Below are 20,433 nucleotides of genomic sequence, written 5' to 3'. Positions count from 1 at the left end.
TATATCTGGTTAGGAGGCAAGTTTTGGTTGCATAAAAACCCAGTGTAATTGCCAAACAGAGCCTCCTGTAGGCTTCCAGTCAACACAGGGGCTATCAAATAGCCGATTATAGCTCTTATTGACACATCCTGGAACTTTTTTCATGCTTGCGTTGCTCCCCAATACTTTTTCCATTTGAATGTGGCTCTTGGGTATACAAGGTTGGGGATCCCCATTCTAGAGGAATGCTGTTGCCTTTTTAGAGGAGCATTAGAACACTTTTTCTAGAAAAACATTGGGAAGTCTTCTAGACTAACATTTGCTCTGAGTGGACTGATTAGGTGGAAACCCACTAGAATTACAGCAGCAACTGTTGATTTTGGCATTTGTACTGATTCCATGAGCAGAGCTGAAATTAAGTTTTTCCCCTTCTAATAAAGAATAATAAATAAATAATAAAATACATATTACATTATAATCCTTTGTATGGGTGCTTGGATACTTTTATATTATACATATAAAAACGCAACATAATGGCAAAATTAATTAATCAGATAGGTTTCTGGAGAACTGCACCATTACTTATTATGGGTCCCTTGACATTATACATTATTTCTATAAAAATGCACAATAAACATCTATAAATCATATTACCGCATAGACAAAACTCCCCTTTGTGCTGCTTTTCTGATTTCTAGACAGCCACCCTCTGTATCTAGTGTTGTATTATCCAGCGCTGCTCAGGCGTAGCTGAAGGGGGAGGCTAATGCTGTATGAGATGGATGTCTGACACTGCGTCACAAGCTCAAGGTGACTGTTCCCATTAATGTAAGGATAATGGATAATAGGAGAGGGAAGCTGAGGTGGGAAGAAAACAGCAGTGATAGTTCTGCTGCAGAGGGCAATGGGAAGGCAATGTATGATTATCGGTTGCCTGGGCTGCAGGTTATTCTCATACTGAAGGGACCCTTTGTACAATTGTCCCTGCATACAAATCAGCTGAGAATCACATTGGGTCCCATTTTGCAACCTTGAGTGTTTCTCTCAAGGAAATAATTATCTAATAATGTCTGAATTCAAATTTACTCAAAACAAGGAATCTTTGCCTGTTTTGCATAATCAAGAACTATAGGCAAAAAATAAACTCACACCCTGTTGAAATGCTTAAACTTTGTAATTATCTATATAGGACAGGCCAACTTGCACGCTCACATGCCCAACTCCCTCCTTTCCATTCTTCTCCCACTTGCTTGTTTGCAGTGGGGGGGGGTATTTAGCAGACCCACCATCTGGGAGGATCTGCTGTTTGATAATGATACCACTGGATATATGTACCAAACATAATTTTTTCTGTCAATAGGTCCCTTTGTGCCTCAGGGTCCAAGGAAGATTCCTCACCTGCCAATTGATCATGCATACCCCTAATCTCTAAATTGTCTTCCACTTGGACTAAAGAGCCTATGGGCAATTACCGTACAAGGGTCCATAATAATGTCACCTTTCTTTTGTTCCAATCAGTTCCAATGACTAGAACAGCAGGAAGAGCAGCACCATTTTGCTTCCTAATTGGCAGTATACAATGGCTGTGTATAGCTGTTCATAGATATCGGTTAGAATTGTTTCATATGATTCTGTCATTACAAGAATGGCCAGCTTAAATCTTTACAAATCAATCCAGAACACATATTTATATATTCTAGTCTCATAATGTTCTTTTTTGGGAGGTGAGTTGCCCTTCCAATAAGTGACCAACTGTCAAACTGTGCCAAGTATAAAAGTATTCTGAATAAAACTATTCATGTTATCTTTCCCAGCAAAAATAGATACCATCTTGTGCACCAGAAAGGCTCCATTCAGTGGCCATGAATACAACAGTTTCTATTCTCCTCAGATCCTATCCCTACAATATTTTCTCTTTCTTTTATCTGGCTTACCTTAGCCTTTAGGTAGTTCATTATACCCATTAGGGGGGCTGGGAAACATGGAACCTGATAAAAAAAAGAGCAGTTGCAGCAAGTGTTCTACCATTTGGGTAATGTTTTTAACAATCCCCCTTTAGATGTTTGGAGATCCTATGTTTCTTTGCTGCACCCTCACTAGTTTCATCAATAAGAGTAGCCTATTCTTAGGGCACTACAATATTCCTCCCAAGGTCTGGTTCATATTAATCACTATAATAGACCAACTCAGTTGGTGCAACAAGTTGCATGAATTTAAACATACCAAATGTATTTCTAGCTGTCCTTACACTTTTTTAAAGTGAGGGAAAGTGAATGGGGATGTCCCTCTAAGCTGGCAGACGGCACATAGGTTGCAGCATACAGCAATACTGTTGGACAGTTATTACTAAAGTGAAAAGATCCTTGCGACTCCCACAGACATCAATGTGTGTTATTTTGTTTGACATTTTACATCCATTGAATCATTCTACCAATAAGATGAAAATCTTGACAGCTGCTGCTATAGGACCTGGCACAAACATTGCAATCTATTCTAGTAGCCTCAAAGCCTTTGAACAGTCGTGCCTGTCAAAATGAACCAGTTATTCGCTAAACCACATATTCTGGGGTAATATTATAATAACATAATTATGTCTTATGTAAAGCTCTGTGGGAGCCTTGGGCAGCATGTGGGTCTTAAAAGTCTTCTGAAGGGCCACATCAGGCCCATGAGCCTCCAAGTAGTTAGCTTTGGCTTTCAACCCAAAACATTGTGAATTCATCTAATATATAGTATGTAAAGGACCTGTAAATGTGACCCTCATGTAAATGTTAGCTTTGCTCCCCAATAATGCCTGTTGTGTGGGTGTAGAGCTTATTAGCCTGCGTCAGGCATATCATTTCACTAACATACAGTGATGGTTCTATAAGATATAACTGTAAAAGTGACTTTTACCTGAACCTGCAATCTCTGCTGCATTCAGATCATTAACCCAAGTCCTTGGGATCTCCCCTGGGCTTCTCACTCCCCATTGCTGGCTCGAGCTTTGCTCCAGGCATACACAAGTTTCCCTCAGGTGATATTCTCACCACTTGCTTAGTGTGCAGTTCAGCATATGCAGAGATCTCTTTTGACAACCCGAACCTTATCAAATTCTATCACATAGAATCAAATATAGGGGAGCATAAGAACATTTTTATTTACAGCAAAATCTGAAGCAACATATTCATATTATATATATATAGGTCATTTACAGCAGCTCTGTGAAAGGCTGAATCCCCTACACACACATACACATAACTCTTGCACCCTGACCCTTACTGCTGCAAACTGCAAAGTGACCTGTTTCCTACTGTCATACACACATAAACTACATTCATTAATGACATAGAGCAGCCTCTGGCAGGTTACTAAGTTTGTACAAAAGGGAGAAGGCTTATGTGGGCATTACATTGAGGCAGCACCTCAATAAACCAGTGAGGTCCAGGCTGTGACCTATTTAGAGCAATGGGAGTATTAGCTTAGCAGGAATGCAAGGTTAGCTTTCTTGCCAACATGCTAAACAAAGATATATTAAATGTAGAATAAGGTAAATTACACATTTTGCACCAGCTCTAGTTGCCCACAGAATGACCAGAAAGTTACTAATCACCTGTTTAAAAGTATCTCATTTGTGGCTGCAGGTAACTAGTGCTGCTACACACCTTTATTACATGGACTATAAAGGCAGCATATAAGGGGGTGCCCAAGTGATTGCTAATTCCCCAGCATAGGTTTTAGTTATTGTAGAATGTTTCTTTGCAGTTCAGCAACTAGGTGGCAGGGTTTTGAGTTTGGGAAAATTAGGTGTAATAGAGCCTCCAGCCACTAGAGGGAAACATAGGGCAGAAAGTATATAAGCAGGGTACCCCACCCAGTTTGGGGCTTTTTGATGGTAGATCAGCAGGATAGACAGAGAGGGTGTGAGAAGCACTAGGTGTTTCAGGCAGACAGGCTTTTTAGCACACCTCAACAAGGAAGTAGATGGCTTAGGAGCCTTGGCTATGCCACACTAAGGGATGAAGTGTCAGTGTTAGGACTAGCAGAAAAGGCCTTTGGCAAGGGACGTCGCCAGAAAATTCCTGTTCAGAGAAGGGCAGAGGGGCATTAGAGGAACGCCGGACTGTCAAGTGGACAGGTGGGGAGTGAAATCTCCGCAAGGGGGACGTTGAGGAAGGCTAGTCGGAGTGAAAAGGTTGTGAGTGATTGCATTATGGGGTAAGCCTGTCTGTGTTGCCCAGTAGAACTGAATGCTGATCGGAACAGTACTTTTGGATATATGTGACAGGCTGGAAACTGAATAAATTTGTTAACAGCGTTTATATGTGTGGCCATTTGTCTATTTGTGCTACAAGCAGACTTTATCATTCTCCACCTAAGCATCTATAAACTTTTCCATGAAAATATGAATTATGTTACTGTATTAGATCCCATACCACATCTTCTAGCAAGTTCTGGAACGTTGCTATTTCTTATGTTACAGTACCTTTAGTCTTACTTATTTGGAAATGAAGAATCAGACTACACTACCTGCTGTGGCTTATGGTTGAGATCCTAATGAAACATTCTTTGTATGATACCACTGTAACACAGACATGCATCTCTAATGCATACCCACTGCTTCTCCTACAGATCTTGTGGAACATTATGCTAGGGAGGAATGAAAGCAGACTGGGCCCATCAAACAGGCATTTGAGCTCCAGAGCCCTGTGTGATATACAAAGTAACTGCTCTGTGATGACCTAGACTCTAGGGACACCCCTAGTCTTCTTGCTCTTCTACAGTATACTGGTTCGGAGTTAGACCTGCCACCTCTGTGCTCTGTCCCATAATTATGTGGAACTTTTCTGAGCTAATGGAAAATTGTAAAAGAGGTTGGACAGTTGGGCTGGTAAAGTAGTGGTGGTCTGGCTTTGTAACTGCTGGGGCCCAATTATAGTCAATCTACCTTGATATTAAGAAATTCTTTAGAAATGGTTCAAGTGGATTTTCAGGTCTAATTAAGCATCAACAAAGCTTCCGTGTGGCTTCCCATTCTCTCTTAGGAATCTTGTCAAGACTCAGTATTCAGTATTATTAGGACGTATCTTCTGCACTTCTATTTGCCCCTACCGCATAGACCACATATGTCTTTTTAGATGAAAAGTGGTGAAAAGATCCAATAGATAGGTCTTTAGTGCCCAGCCTTAGGAATATCCTATTTATTATTTCTCAGAGGGACTGCCATTCTCCTTAGCAGCATCATATAAACAAATTATAGAGGGGAGGACATACCACATAGCATGGTCTTCTTAGCCAATTAGAATTAATACTACAGATTACACTGTGGGTGCCACTGGTTCTTAAAGGAACAGTTCACTGTTTATATACATACGTGTGTCACAATTATACTATTAAGAGTAGTAGTTGGAATCATGGCTACTTTTCCCATTGAGGCACTAATTTAAGACTTTTCAGGGGTATTGTAACACTAACCCCCATATGTAATAAAAGGCACTAAGTTTGCCAAGTAGCAGTAATCCATAGCAACCAATAAGGTGACCAGAAAATTCTACCTACTGGTTACTGCTTCTGGGCAAATGTAGTGCCTATTATAATATATCCCCATTTGTCTACAGGGTCCCATTATTAGTGGGTACCAGTAGGCTACTGGCCCCATTACTACTCTTTGGGGAAGCTTTGGCTGCTTATTCACTCTTCACATCATACTAGAAGTTAATTTAAAGGTGAACACCCCCTTTATTGAGTTTTGAAATTAAAAAACCTTGGCCTAGAACCAAAATGGAGAGGGTAGATATGATAGTGACCTTTATTGTCACGGCCTTTCATTACAGTAAAGAGAGAAGTATTTGTTTGGAGGGGTCTCAGTATGAATGAATAGAGAAAACCAGCAAAAAATGGCAAAGGATGTTCCTATCTAGACTGAGCATAGACAGCCATATTGTATGTTTTCGTAAGACTATTTGGAAGCATAATACTTTATGCCTCTATGTGTTGAGGCAGCTACTGTGAAATGATTCCCCGGCCTTGGCACTTCATTTTCAGTATTACTGAGATTTTGCCTTGAGTAAGAAATGGTTTATGGGGGACACACCGATGCCTACGCTCTTTCTAAATATATTTGTGAGTATGCAAGCTTTGCTCAAGGAGTTCATTCCCCTCTAAAATGATTACATCTCTTTACCCTTGGTCTACATAAAAAAAGCTTTTGTTTCTGCTTAGCTTTCTTTTTTCGACTGTAATTCACAGAATATTTGTGGCTGCAACAGAAGTGTTCTCTGCGATAATGGAATCTCATTTCCATGCAGAACAGAGGCATATATCATTGGGAGAAAGGGTGCGGGAGACGGACAAGTAATAAGAACTCACAGGGCCAGATCTGCTACCCAGATTAGTGATAAAGTTGTTGATTGCCTGCCACACATTAAAAGCAATTTAGCCCCTTGGGCACCCAAGAATTAATGGAAGCGGCCTGTAAGAAATCAACTGAAACAATGTATCAATTAAAATACCAGTCCCCACACCAGTTGCAGTTGAGAATATATGCCAAAATGAACCTGGCAGGAGATCTTTGGGTCATCGAGTCATTAGCCATTGCCAGCTGTATTAAGCATGATTGACATACAATCGGTGGGAGACATGCAGGGAACAGAAAATATCAGTTGCCTTTAGCACCGAGATGCATGGGATTTGGGCACCCTCTTGTGGCCTTTATTTATTAATGCAAAATAAGAAGAACAAACCTTGTACGACTGTGTATCCCCCGTTGTGATTCATTAAACATCAATAATGGTAATAATCACAACAGTTTATAAAATCCGCAGCAGCACAGTGCTCTCTATAAATATTTCCCATTAGGGTTCATTAAAATCACACATCAGAATCACAGTATTCTATAATTAGGCCCATCATAGCAAATGGAAGGAGAAAAGAGAAACTGATCAATAATACAGGCACCCCAAGAGTTTACAAGCAAAGCTAAATTAGAGACTTAAAGGAGAGATCTAAAAGTACAGAACACAGACAAGTGATTTAGGGGCAAGTAAAGCCAAGAACAAAGTTATGTCCACAACCGCTGTACAAAACCAAATATAGAGCATCCCTATGATACACAAGGAATTAGACCTGTGTTGGTTCACTGTGAGTTGCAGTGAAGCTGGGCTTAGTGACTCTGAACTGTTAATGAATCTTCACAACTTCTGTTTAAAATGTTACTAGAAACTTTAGTCTCGTTTGGGATAACTAATCATCTGGTCATCTGGGAGTGGGGATTGTAATGGGCCGTTTGGTACAACAGCAGATTACAAATATACTGGAGGTTAAAACATTTTATTACTGACCCCAGCCTTGACTTGTACAATGTACATTACCAGGTAAGCCAGTGAAATACCGGCCTGGTGCCAACCCTAGGCACAGGGTCTACCCATGGTAAAAGTTTGTAATAGGATGCACCATTCCTTGATGAAATCAGTTTTTTTTTATTGCAAATCTTGGATTCCTTCAAACTTCACTTGGGCACAGCAACACTGTTAAAATGTAGTAGGATTTATTGGCAGAACTATTGGCAGAACTATGGGTGAGATGCCTGTGCCCTGGATAATATGACTCCATTGCATTGATGAGCTGTGATGCCCAGAACCTCTAAACAAAACAATATGTGTGAAACCCAGATTGGTAACTGCCTCCTGGCTATCTCCTCCTGGATGAACCGACACCAGCTCAAACTTAACCTAGCTAAAACAGAGCTCATGGTCTTCCCGCCCAAACCTGGCCCTCCTCCTCCTTTCACCATCACTATTGATGGCATGACCATCAACCCTTTTAATTCGGCACGCTGCCTTGGGGTTATCTTTGACCAGTCCCTCTCCTTCTCTAACCATATTAATAACACTGCCAAAACCTGCCGCTTTTTCCTCCGCAATATTGCCAAGATACACCCCTTTCTTTCACAAGTAACAGCTAAAACACTAATCCATGCCTTTATCCTTTCCCGCTTATATTACTGCAATCTCCTACTAACCGGCCTCCCAGACTCCCAACTCTCTCCCCTGCAATCAATCTTAAACTATTATTAATTTAGCAGTTGATTATACTATATAAAACATATCTATGGCTGGGGGGCTGGCCATTATAGCTACAAGTGTGCTTGTGTTGTAGTTAAAGACCAACTATACCCCCACACAATAAAACGTCTCATATGCAAAACCCTGCTTTATCTTAATAAACCATTTTCATAAAATTATGCTTTTTTTAGTAGTATCGTAGTATGTGCTATTGGGTATTCCTAAATAGAAAATGGGCATTTTAGGTACTAAGGGCCACCCCCTGGTATCATAGGATTCACAGTGCACACAAACAAGCCATACATGCTAGGCCCCATCAGCCAATGAATGGACAGAGTTCTGTCTTTTGCTCCCACACTACTTCCTGTTACAGTTAGAGCTGCATTATTTCTGGTCATGTGATCTCTGAGGGAGCACACAGCCCATCACTAAATGGTGGCTCAAGGGAAAGGATGTAAAAGGGCAATATTTACTGATATATATTCCAGTTTGGCGAGATTCTTTAAAACATACCCCCCAACTGTCCCGCTTTTCGCGGGACAGTCCCGCTTTTTATGGCGCATTCCGCTGTCCCGGATAGTTCCATGAATGTCCCGCATTGCGCAACATTCATGGAACTATCCGGCACAGCGGGATGCGCTTGCTGTGCCGGATGTTCACGCTTCGTCGGCTGCTTCGTTATGCCTCTCCTTGCGCTGCGCGACAGTCCCTTTTATAAGGTTGCGCCTGTGGGTGTGACGTCATTACGCACGGGCGCAACCTTATAAAAGAGACTGTCGCTCAGCGCAAGGAGAGGCATAACGAAGGCGGAGCGCCTATGGGAGGTACTGTGATAGGGGGCTACTGTGATGGGGGGCACTGTGATAGGGGGACACTGTGTATTGGGGGACACTGTGTATTGGGGGGCACTGTGTATGGGAGACTACTGTGTATAGGGGGCACTGTGTATGGGAGACTACTGTGTATTGGGGGCTACTGTGTATTGGATGGTACTGTGTATGGGGGTACTGTGTATTGGGGGGCTACTGTGTATTGGGGACTACTGTGTATTGGATGGTACTGTGTATGGGGGTACTGTGTATTGGGGGGCTACTGTGTATTGGGACACTGTGTATTGGGGGCTACTGTGTATAGGGGCACTGTGTATTGGGAGCTACTGTGTATAGGGGGACACTGTGTATAGGGGGCTACTGTGTATAGGGGGCACTGTGTATGGGGGCACTTTGAATGGGGGGTACTGTGTATGGGAGACTACTGTGTATTGGGGGCTACTGTGTATTGGATGGTACTGTGTATGGGGGTACTGTGTATTGGGGGCTACTGTGTATGGGGGGGCTACTGTGTATGGGGGGCTACTGTGTATGGGGGGCTATTGTGTATGGGGGGGCTACTGTGTATGGGGCGGGCTACTGTGTATGGGGCGGGCTACTGTGTATGGGGCGGGCTACTGTGTATATGGGGGCTACTGTGTATTGGGGCACTGTGTATTGGGGGCTACTGTGTATGGGGGGAAAAACTGGTACATAGTTAGAACTCACTTATAACTGACTGCCTTCTCTCTATATTTGTATTTATATGTAGGAGTTGCTATATTGTTTTCCTTAGGTCGTTCAGTATGAGGGTATAGCACATTTTCGTCTGCTCCCGCCATTTGATCTATATAAAAGGGGTATTTTTTTTAAAATGGGGTGTGGTAATTGGGGTGTGACCACAAAAGGGGGCGTGGTCAAAAAAATTGCCGCGCTGCGCGCGCCAAATCTTTTAGTCCCTCTTTTCATTTTTCAAATGTTGGGAGGTATGTTTAAAAGGCCACTTAATATGATATAAACTATCTGTTGGTTATGTATTTATGGAGAAAGTATAATAGTTTTCCTTTAAGCACTAGGCTATTAGCTGGAGAGCAGATGTAAGAAAGTAAAGTAGTTGCTACTGCAATGTGTGGGTGCTGAGTCAGGAGTCTCCCAGACAGGGGCCATGTGTCACAATGAATGACATTGCTCTTTGGCTGCCATCTCTAATTGCCGACCCAGGCTCAGCGACAGTCTGCAGGTTCCCCCAGTCAGCTCCATCAGTCTCTCTCCTGCCAACAGAATGACACATTTCTGTGCTGTCAGTGAAAAGGTTAAAGGAATATTTTTTGAAAAATACACTGATGGATAGTCCGTGCTTTCATTCTAGATGAATGTGCAGTGTATTTGTTATAAAATAACACATGACTTTTACTGGAGAGGCGAGTGTCTCAGTATGGCCGCGTCACAGCAGTTGAACTTTTCCTGATGCCTTCATGACCCCAAGCAAAATGGTGGCTGCTTTAGGCAGGGATAATGGGAAGACAATGGATAAAACTAAGGGTATTGCTAAGGAAGCTGCTGAGATCTACAGAAACCACTATGTTTAAAGAAAGGCTTTCTCATAAGAATCAACACTATTTAGCACCTTGCGGTCTACGCAGCAGCTTTAGGGCTCTGGCACACGGGGAGCTTTGTCGCCCGCGATTTTTTTACCGGCGCTTTGGCGACAAGACGAATGACAATACACACGAAGAGATTTTCACATGCGTTGACTTCCAGGCGATCTGCTACCACGAAGTAATAAGCCCTCCCAGGGGGAGGAGTAATCTTGCGTCATAACGCCACGTCTTCGCGCAACGGTATAAACCGCGTGTTCCCCGCGTCTTCACTCAGCGTCTTTGTTACTCGTCTTCATTTGGTGTCTTTGTTACTCGTCTTCACTCGGCGTCTTCCAACGGTGGTACAATGGAATATGATAATAATATGATCATATTGATGGCTCTCATAGTATTGTATTTCTATTTACTACAAAAGGAAAAACAACAGAGGGCAGCTGCTAGAAAATATTGGGTACATCCCATTACAAATCAGCGTCCAAGCAAAGGACAGTTTCATGTACTCTATTGTGAACTACGCAGGTATCCAGAAAAATTTGTGACATTTTTTAGAATGTCAATAACAAGTTTTGATGAGCTTCTGACCATTTTAAAGCCAGGCCTGTCTCGTGCCCGCTCCTTGATGAGGGATCCTATTTCACCGGAGGAAAGATTGTGCCTAACACTAAGGTTAGTATGTTGTATTTTCATATCCATGCACATTTTGGTATGTATGTGTTTTTTTTTTTTTTTTGTATGTATGTGTTTGGTATATTCATGGGTATATAAATGTATGTATGTGTTTGGTATATACATGGGTATATAAATGTATGAATGTATGTATGTGTTTGGTGTATACATGGTATTTAAATGTATGCCTATGAGTATTTTACAATAGTACAGGGCATGACAGTATTTAAAATTTATCAATCCTTTTGTTTTGTTGTTCTTTCAGGTTTTTAGCAACTGGACAGTCGTTTTCTTCCCTGTATTTTCAATTCCTGATTGGGCGAACCACTATTGGGAGAATTGTGCGTGAAACTTGCCTGCTGATTTGGTTTGAGCTGCAAAGGATTGTGATGCCATCGCCTGATGAAAATACATGGGTTGAGATAGCTGAGGATTTTCACAAGAAAACCAACTTTCCTAATTGTTTGGTGTTATAGAATGCTCAGTTACTTTAGCAACTTTTCCATTGGCCTTTATTTTTTTTTAATAGTTTTTTAATTATTTGCCTTTATTTTCTGACTCCAGCTTCAAATCGGGGTCACTGACCCCAGCAGCCAAGAAACCATTGCTCTGTGAGGCTACAATGTTATTTTTTTTTTGTATTACTTATCTTTATGTTCAGGCCTTTCCTATTCATATTTCCATTTCTCGTTCAAAACCACTGCCTGGGTCCAAATGACCCTAGCAACCAGATAGCTGCTAAAACCCTAGCTAGAGAGCTTCTGAACAAAAAGCTACATTGTAAAAAAACACAAATAATAAAAAATAAAAGCATATTGCATACTGTCTCAGAATAGCACCCTCTACAACAGGGGTCCCCAACCTTTTTAGCACCAAGGCCCAGCAGGAGGCAAAATTTTTTTTCCAAGGACCGGCGGGAGAGGGGGGGGGGGGGTTGGGGAACGCGTCGCGAACTTCAGCGACCGGCCTGATCGCTCCTTTATGCGCGTGTTGATTAGCTCATTTAGGTGTGCGTTGCATGGTTTTTGTGTGCTGCGGGAACTGATGCAGCCCACTGCCATGCCGTCCACAGCCCGGAACTGGTCCGCGGCCCGGCAGTTGGGGACCCCTGCTCTACAACATACTTGAAGTTAATTTAAAGGTGAACAACCCCTGTAATGGTTGGGGGAGTAAGGTCATTAGGAGCTGGTCTTCATTATTGTAATGGTCTGTTTCTGTTTTAATTATCCTACTCAGCTTAGAAGGCAGGTCTCATGTTTGCTAGCAAATATCTGATTAAATCCCCTGAATTTTTGCTTTGTCTCTCATTCCTGCAAGGAAAGGTTTGCTTTAACACCACAAAAATGAAGGGTCTTCCGAACCTTCCAACCCAATCACTGACTATACAGGCTCTCAGACTGACACACACACAGGCTGAGGAGGTCACTGGACAGTCAGTGCCAAATCAATATATGTTTGGCTCCAAGCAGGCTATCTGATCATTTGCCTCTCCCCCTGGGAAAGATGCCCTACTAAATCAGATGACTTGGCTGGCTGCTGTATGGCACTTTGTATGGGCAACTACAATTGCTAGTTTGAACCATTAGAGGAACTCTTAGTCAGGCTGAAGTGTGAGATTCTGCTCCAGTCAAGATCCATTGATTAGAAATTAGAGAATACTACAGGGAGTCACAACTATGGCAGACAGAGTAACGTACACCCAGCTCCACATGAGAGGCAGAATTCAAATCACCTGAATCTGTAAATATGAGAAGCGCAAAACTGATTATTACATCTGCATCTGGCTGTGTAAAGTGTAAGTGTATACAGCAATCCCTCAGTGTACCTGCTTTGTTATGCAGGTCCTTAATTCAAACCCCTATTTGTAATAAAAGCAACTAAGTTTGCCCAGGAGCAGTAACCCATAGAAACCAATGAGATGCTTGCTTTTTATACAGGTGACCAGTAAATTCTACTTGCTGATTGTTTGCAGAAACTATTAGTGACTTTATTACATAACCCCATTAAATCTGAAAGCATACAATATACATATATATTATTCTTAATGTACAACCAGAAATCTGATTAAGGGAAATATGTGTGCTATCAGTGCAATTAGTTGTGTGGCTAGTAACATGTTTCTAGTCTTAGACAGACTGATATTCTCTAGATATCCAGTACCTGTATGGGATCCACTTTTGGGGAGGTCACCCAGGTGGTAGGCCAGATGTAGCTGATCCAATCATTTGGTGAGGGGCGCTCCTGCCATGATGCAAGCAATATACCTCAGGTACCAGTGCCCTGCAGAGAGTGCAGTTATACTCTTTGGACTGCCGCCCCCCCCCCCCAATCAAAGGTAAGCACAGGGGAGTGGGGTGAGCGGCATCAGGTAGGCTGCCTTAAGGTGACAGTGAGGGCAGAATTGGCCCTGTATTTGACCACGGGGCCAATAATCAGATGATAGCAGGGACCCATGTGGACCTCTCAAAGGAGGACTGCATCAGTTGCCAAACTCTGTTTTCATAGTTTAGTCTCATGTCCTTCATTGTACATATGTACAAAGCAGTATGTTCTAAAAATGTTCCCCCAAAACTTGTGAAAGTTGCCAAATATGCAGTTTGGTTATCAGTTACTTGTGGGCCATGGTGTTACATTGGCTAAAAGTCACTGAAACTATGTATAGTACATTTTATTGAAAGACTGTTTTAATGTATTAAGTATCCTCTCATAGCAGTGGTTATTGCAAGCAGCATTCTGGGCTTTACTGACCTGTTCCTTGTGGGTGCAATATCCATATGTGGCCACTTGGTGGCAGAATAGAACAAATTCAACAGAATTCCAGGTTAATGTCTGATTTTATTAAACACAATATTGAATAGGACATCTCAGACAGGGTTTAACTCACAGACATCATGTAGCAACTCATGGACAAGTCATGCATCAAAACGTCCCTTTTCTCTCTCTTTTACACTCTTTTTACAGTGTTAGCAAACCAATTTCCTCAATTTAGTTTTATTCTTGTTCATTCTGCCCGTGTGAAAATCCTGTTCCAGTGAGTGCTTTCATTTAACACTAAGGAAGCTGCTTGGCCAACATCCTATTTTTGACCAAGCACAGTAGAAACAGGTTTATAAGACCAACTGCAAGACTTGTACCCCTGATATAAATGCAGTATCACCCAACAGAGCTACCAACTAAGAAAGCCTCATTTTTTTTGTAATGGTTTTCCAGGTTCCCCTCACTTTGTCTTTTGAATCAAAGTAGCATTGAAGTTGGTTCTCCTCCAGGCCTGCTAAAGGGGTAGTTCACCTTTAAATTAAGTTTTAGCATGATGTAGACATTGATATTTTGTGACAATTTGCAGTTGGTCTCCATTCAGGGAGTGGTTTGAATGACTGGAATATGAATAGGAGACGGGCTGAATAGGAAGATCAGTATTGAAAAGTTACAAGTTTTAGCTGGAAAGAGTCAGAAGGAGAAAGTTAATAATTCATAAACTATACAAAATAAATTATGAAGCCCAATTGCATAGTTGCTAAGAATATGACATTCTGTAATATATATTGCTGCATTAGTGCAGAAAATATTAACAGCAAGACAAATACTGCTTTCAATACCTCTCAGCTGTCAGACTACCCAAAGCGCAGTTGTTTATCTACAGGTGCTGCTGTAGCAAGCCCAATTGTTACAACGTCCTTTTCTCCTGTTTAGTATAGAAAATATGTTATATGATTCTAGGTGCCATCTGGTGGTTGAAGTCAGGTATTGACAGGAACCAAGAGCTAAACAACAGCATACAAGTGCAGGTATGGGACATGTTATCCAGAATGCTTGGGACCTGGGGTCTTTCCATAATTTGGATCTCCATACCCTAAGGTTACTAAAAAAAATAATTTAAACATTAAATAATTGGAATTGTTTTGCCTCCAATAAGGATTAACTATATCTTTGTTGGGATCAAGTACAAGGCACTGTTTTATTATTACAGAGATGAAATTTTGCATTATTTTGGAGCTTTCTGAATAACAGGTTCAGGAAAACATTTTTTAAAAATGTAAATTATTAGATTAAAATGGAAACAAAATTCCCACCTGTACTAAAATATCCCAGTGGATACATCATTTATCACCCATAGAGGAGTTGTTGACAGCAGGTGTTGGTCATATTTAATTTACCAGAACCTTATTATAAGACCCTGAGACAAGGTTTACAGCATAACTGATGCTTTATTTATTGATCAAATACAGAGTCTTGTGGAAGTTTTCAGCAACACATATCAATAACTGAAATATGTCACGAACAGCTTCAGGTTAAAGTCTAAGCCTTTTATAGATGACAGTATACCTTGTATCAAAAGTATATGACACCACTTTTACAACTTTCTGTGGTTACAGCTGTGCAAATAGCAAAGTGCATGTTGGGGCTTAGCTAGTCAGCACTATCATATCTGACCTTTGTGATTTTATAAAATAGCATATCGAGATTATATTTTATACTTCACATATATAGCACATTTCCTATAATGTGTACCCAGTTGCTATTATGCAATGCAGAGGGATAAATAGTATCATAATGGTACAATAAAACTGCATTAATAAGAAAACATAAGAAAGTCACAGTGGTTAGTCTTCTAAAGTAACACCAAAAAAATGAAAGTGTTTTAAATTAATGAAAATATAATACAGGGTTGCCCTGCACTGGTAAAACTGATCTGTTTGTGTCAGAAACACTACTATAGCTTATATAAATAGGCAAAGAAGGCAACTGAAATAGGGCTAAATGGCACAGCTTAAATCAGGGATCCCCAACCGTTTTTACCCGTGAGCCACAATCAAAAGTGTTGGTGAGCCACAAGCATGAAATAAGTTCTTTGGGGATGCCAATTATGGGCTGTGATGGTAGCCCCATGTGAACTGCTGGCCTGCAGGAGGCTCTGTTGAGAGTAAAACTGTGTCCCTGTGTGGCCAAAATGTGTCTCCAAGTCAGAAATTCAAAATTAAGCAACTGCTTTGAGGCTACTGGGGCAAAATGAAAGGGAGTGGTGAGGAAAACTTAGCTTTGTAAAACACCATCATATTCTTATCTGCTATCTGCTATGTAACCTGAGCCTTTTCCCCTTTGAATGGCTGCCCCCACAGTTACACAGCAGCTTATATATTTACTACTATATAATCAAAGTAGTTTTTTTTTTTAATTATTTCCTTTTTCTCTGTAATAATAAAACAGTACCTTGTACTTGATCCCAATTAAGATATAACTAATCCTTATTGGCAAAACAAGCCTATTGGGTTTATTCAAAATTTAAATTATTTTAAGCAAATTATAGAAAGATCCCTTATCCGGAAAATCCCAGGTTCCGAGCATTCTGGATAACAGGTCCCATACCTGTACTATACAGAGAAGAAAGATATGATTATTTGATTAAAATGGAGTCTATGGGAGATGGTATTCTCGTACATAATAACAATAACGAAACCACAAGTTTCATATCAGTTTTAAAGGAAGCGCTGGTTCCTGTAACCCTGCCCTAAACAGAAATACAGACGAGTCCAAAGTTCCCAGGCAGAGCATTTAAAGAATCTGTTCCTGCAAGGACTGAGCAGAGCAAATCAGGTAATAGAGACTCACAGTGAAAAGCATCATTAAGTCTTCTTGCACGTATGATGTGTGTGTAATCCCATACTAATATGCAACATACAGGTGTCATTCTTATTATTTCAGAATTATCAGGAAGCTGCCTGGAAGAGCACAACACCATTGGAAGAAACACCTCTGCAGACAGGAACATGTTAACGCCTTTTTACCAATAGCCAAGAATGGGAAACAGTTATGTTAAACTTATAAATCAGACCCCATATGAGTTCACCTATTGTTATTCGTATTTTATATCACTGAATACAATTAAGGTAAGTCACCTCATCTTTGAGCGGGAAGTAAAATCAAATATGACTTTTTACATGATGCAAATACATTTAATTCTAGGCAAACTGTTCATTATTTAGACATGTTCAGTGATTCTAAAGTTTTATGTAAGCGTAATTGGCACTGAAACAGGTCTAAAGAAGCTTCAGCTCCCCTGTTTGCCCTGTTTAGCTCAAGAAATAACAGAAACCATAGATTTTTCATGATTAAAACAATAGGATTTTTTTTCCACTTTGCACACTGCATTATTCCAACCTTGCTGTTAGCAAGCCATTTCATAGCACATGTAAGAACTGATACCCAGTTTCATGTACCAAATTCTCATGCATTCAGTGATATAATACACTCACCCCTTTTTAGGGAATTACCCTTACTTGGGAGACAGTTACATTTGCCACAAGGGTACCTGTGAACAGGCCCGCCATCTTGCCCAAGCATACTTCTATTGAAGGTCTTGTGGCTACAAACCTATATGTTCCTGATCTATCCTTAGGGATGGCCGGTGCCATAGGGCTGCTGGCTGTGGTCCATGCTGCCTCCATATCCCTGCACCACCCCTGAGGCCTCTCCACTGCAGGCATTGTGTGCTCCAGAATGCAGGGAAGGAACCTTCCCCTAAATAAGGTATGGAGCTCCCTTTACATTGGATAAATATGTTACTTACTTGTTGCAAATTCTCTGTTTTTATACATAAGTTTGAAAAAAAGCAACATATTATATGCTTCCTTTTTTATGATAGAGCCTTTTGGGTCCCATTCCTACCTGCAGTCATTATTTTCTTCATATGGTTACCAACTGCTTACCAACATTTCTGAATGTGCAGACAAGACTACCACAAGTACAACCTATAAACTGAAAATTTTTTTCATCTACCTACAGTCCAGCAACTGCTACCGTGTAAAGAAAATTACATTGAAAAAGCTTGTCTCTACTAGCTTATTAGGGGTCTTCTATTGCTTCCCCCAGTCTTTATTAGTGAGCTTAATTATATATTTGCTCTAGGCCTTAAATAATGTTTCAAATTTGAATTTTTCTCTCTCTCTCTTTGTCTTCCTCTCACTCTCTCTCTGTATATATATAAGCGCCTCTTCTCCATTGTAAACAATACCAACTTGGCCAGTCTTTCTTCATAACTAATACTTTCCATACCCTTTACCAGCTTAGTTGCCCTTCTCTGTACCCTCTCTAACTTAATAATATCCCCTTTGAGCACTGGAGGCCAAAAGTGCACGGCATTTTCTAGATGGGGCCTTACCAGCGCTCTGTAAAGTGGAAGAATAACCCCCTCCTTCCGCAAATTTTAATACAGCTCAAAACCTTGTTTGCCCTTGCAGCTGCTGCCTGGCATTGCTTGCTACAGCCAAGTTTATTATCTACAAGGACTCCAAGGTCCTTCTCCATTATGGATTTGCCTAGTGCAGTCCCATTAAGGGTATAAGTGGCTGCATATTTATACATCCCAGGTGCATGAGCTTACATTTATCCACATTAAATCTCATCTGCCACTTAGCCGCCCAGATTGCCAGTTGGTCAAGATCCTGCTGCAAGGTGCCACATCCTGGGTAGAATTCATTGGAATACAGAGTTTTATATCATCTGCAAACACTGATACATTACTTACAGTGCCTAACAAGTTAAATAAAAGTGGACTCAATACAGAGCGCTAAGGGCCCCCACTAAGAATCTTACTCCAAGTAGAGCATGTACCACTAACAACCACCCTCTGTACTGATACTAGGAGAGGAGTCCCCCTGTGGTTCAGAAAGTAATTGGTAGTTTTCGGATATAAGTGGAGAAATATTTGATACAACAATCTTGCTAGTAAGTTACTCTGCCAAGGCAGAACAGTCCAAAAAGAGATGCTCCTCGTTGTAGTTTACTTGTGAATTTATAAAGAAATACCCATTCTTTTAAACTGTATAAAACATTACTGTGTGACAGAATTCATGTAAATGTTGTATTAATTAATAACTCGCTTATAACAATATAATTTGAACTATTTGGTACAAGAGGCTGCATTGAGTCCTCTTTGTAAAGTAAAAACAGCATTTTCAGCTTCAAATATATTGAAGAATTTAAACAGTTTGAAATAGTCAACATGTTTCCTTATAGAGGAGAAAATATAACCCAGAAACATAAATATATGGGGCTAGTATGGAAGTACTAGGTACCAGAACCATAGAGTCTTGGATATCCTTGGCCAAATTACCTGTTTATAATGTCCAAACATATCCTTGTCTACAATTTTTTTTTCATGAAAGGGTAATGGAATAATTGGGCCCCACAGTGAGATTCAGCACAACCAAATGGAGTATCCAAGCCATCTGTATGTGAAATATGGGAGAAACAATTGTCTTAATGACACCAGGCACAGACCAGACCTGCATCGCAGTTACAATGGCAGAGACAACCCTACCTTCTTCATCAGAGTATGTGACCATGATCAAGCACATTTGGAATTGCGATGTAACAGAGGGGGAGATGTCCCTATTTGCATCAATCATGGTAATTATGCTTTGCTTTCCCCTATAAAAAAAAAAAAAAGCTAGTTAGTCCTACTCTGAGTAGGAAGAGGCCAGAATATGGTGCCATGGTGGTATTCCATAAGAACCAGTGATCAGCTTTGTTTAGACAGCCGCAAGAAAAGCAGTTAAACAATTTTTATATTGGTTTCCACAGGCTACAAGGAAACATTTACTTCTTACTTCTTTACTAAATAAATGAGCCCCAGTTGGATTAATCTGCAGGGGCCAAAGTGACAAACATGAGAACCTTAAGACATTATTCAGTTTTGAGGTTTCTACAAGCCATATGGTTGGATAAAAGGCCCATAGATCTTATTTTAATACAGTATGTGGCATCAATTTACTCAGAAGTTATATTCCAGAATTTGGTCTTCTGTACTCAAGAGCATGTTGAAGATAAAGCTGCATATTTGACCTTTTTATTTTATTTTTTTGTTATTACAGGTATGGGACCTGAGGGGGGAGCAAACTGAGCAGACTTGTGTCATCCCCTGAAGGATTTTTCTGAGAAAAAAGTCTGACACAGAAGTTCATGTGTATAGAATAGAAAGAAAGATATGCAGTGTTTCTTTTTACTGATGACTGAGCAGCAGTTCTGTGAGAGCTTATGGCTATATTTCCATAGTCCTTTATGATAAAGCTTACTTAGTTTTTGTATCTTTCCTTCTCCTTTAAAGGGGTGGTTCACCTTTGAGATAACTTTTAGTATGTTATACAGTAGAATGTACTATTTCTAGCAACTTTGCAACTAGTCTTTATTGTTTATTTTTTATAGTTTTGCTTTCTTTGCCTGCATCCTTCCAGTTTTCACTAACCAAAAAAACTTTTGCTCTTTGAGGCTACAATTTATTGTCATTGTTACTCTATATTCCTTATCTTTCTGTGTAGTCCCTCTTCTATTCTAATTCCA

The 20,433-nt window shown here is 40.6% G+C and overlaps 1 long non-coding RNA gene across 1 annotated transcript; it reads left to right on the top strand.

The window, feature by feature from the left end:
* The first annotated feature begins 16,840 nt into the window (after positions 1 to 16,840).
* On the top strand, positions 16,841 to 20,130 carry LOC116406878. Its single transcript, XR_004219819.1, has 3 exons — positions 16,841 to 16,982; positions 19,260 to 19,503; positions 19,968 to 20,130. It is a non-coding gene; the product is annotated as an uncharacterized LOC116406878 (long non-coding RNA).
* Positions 20,131 to 20,433: the final 303 nt, after the last annotated feature.

Source organism: Xenopus tropicalis, chromosome 8, assembly GCF_000004195.4.
Source record: "Xenopus tropicalis strain Nigerian chromosome 8, UCB_Xtro_10.0, whole genome shotgun sequence".
Classification (NCBI taxonomy): domain Eukaryota; kingdom Metazoa; phylum Chordata; class Amphibia; order Anura; family Pipidae; genus Xenopus; species Xenopus tropicalis.
Note: the sequence above shows the minus strand (reverse complement) of the source record. Positions and strands in the feature narration are given on the sequence as shown.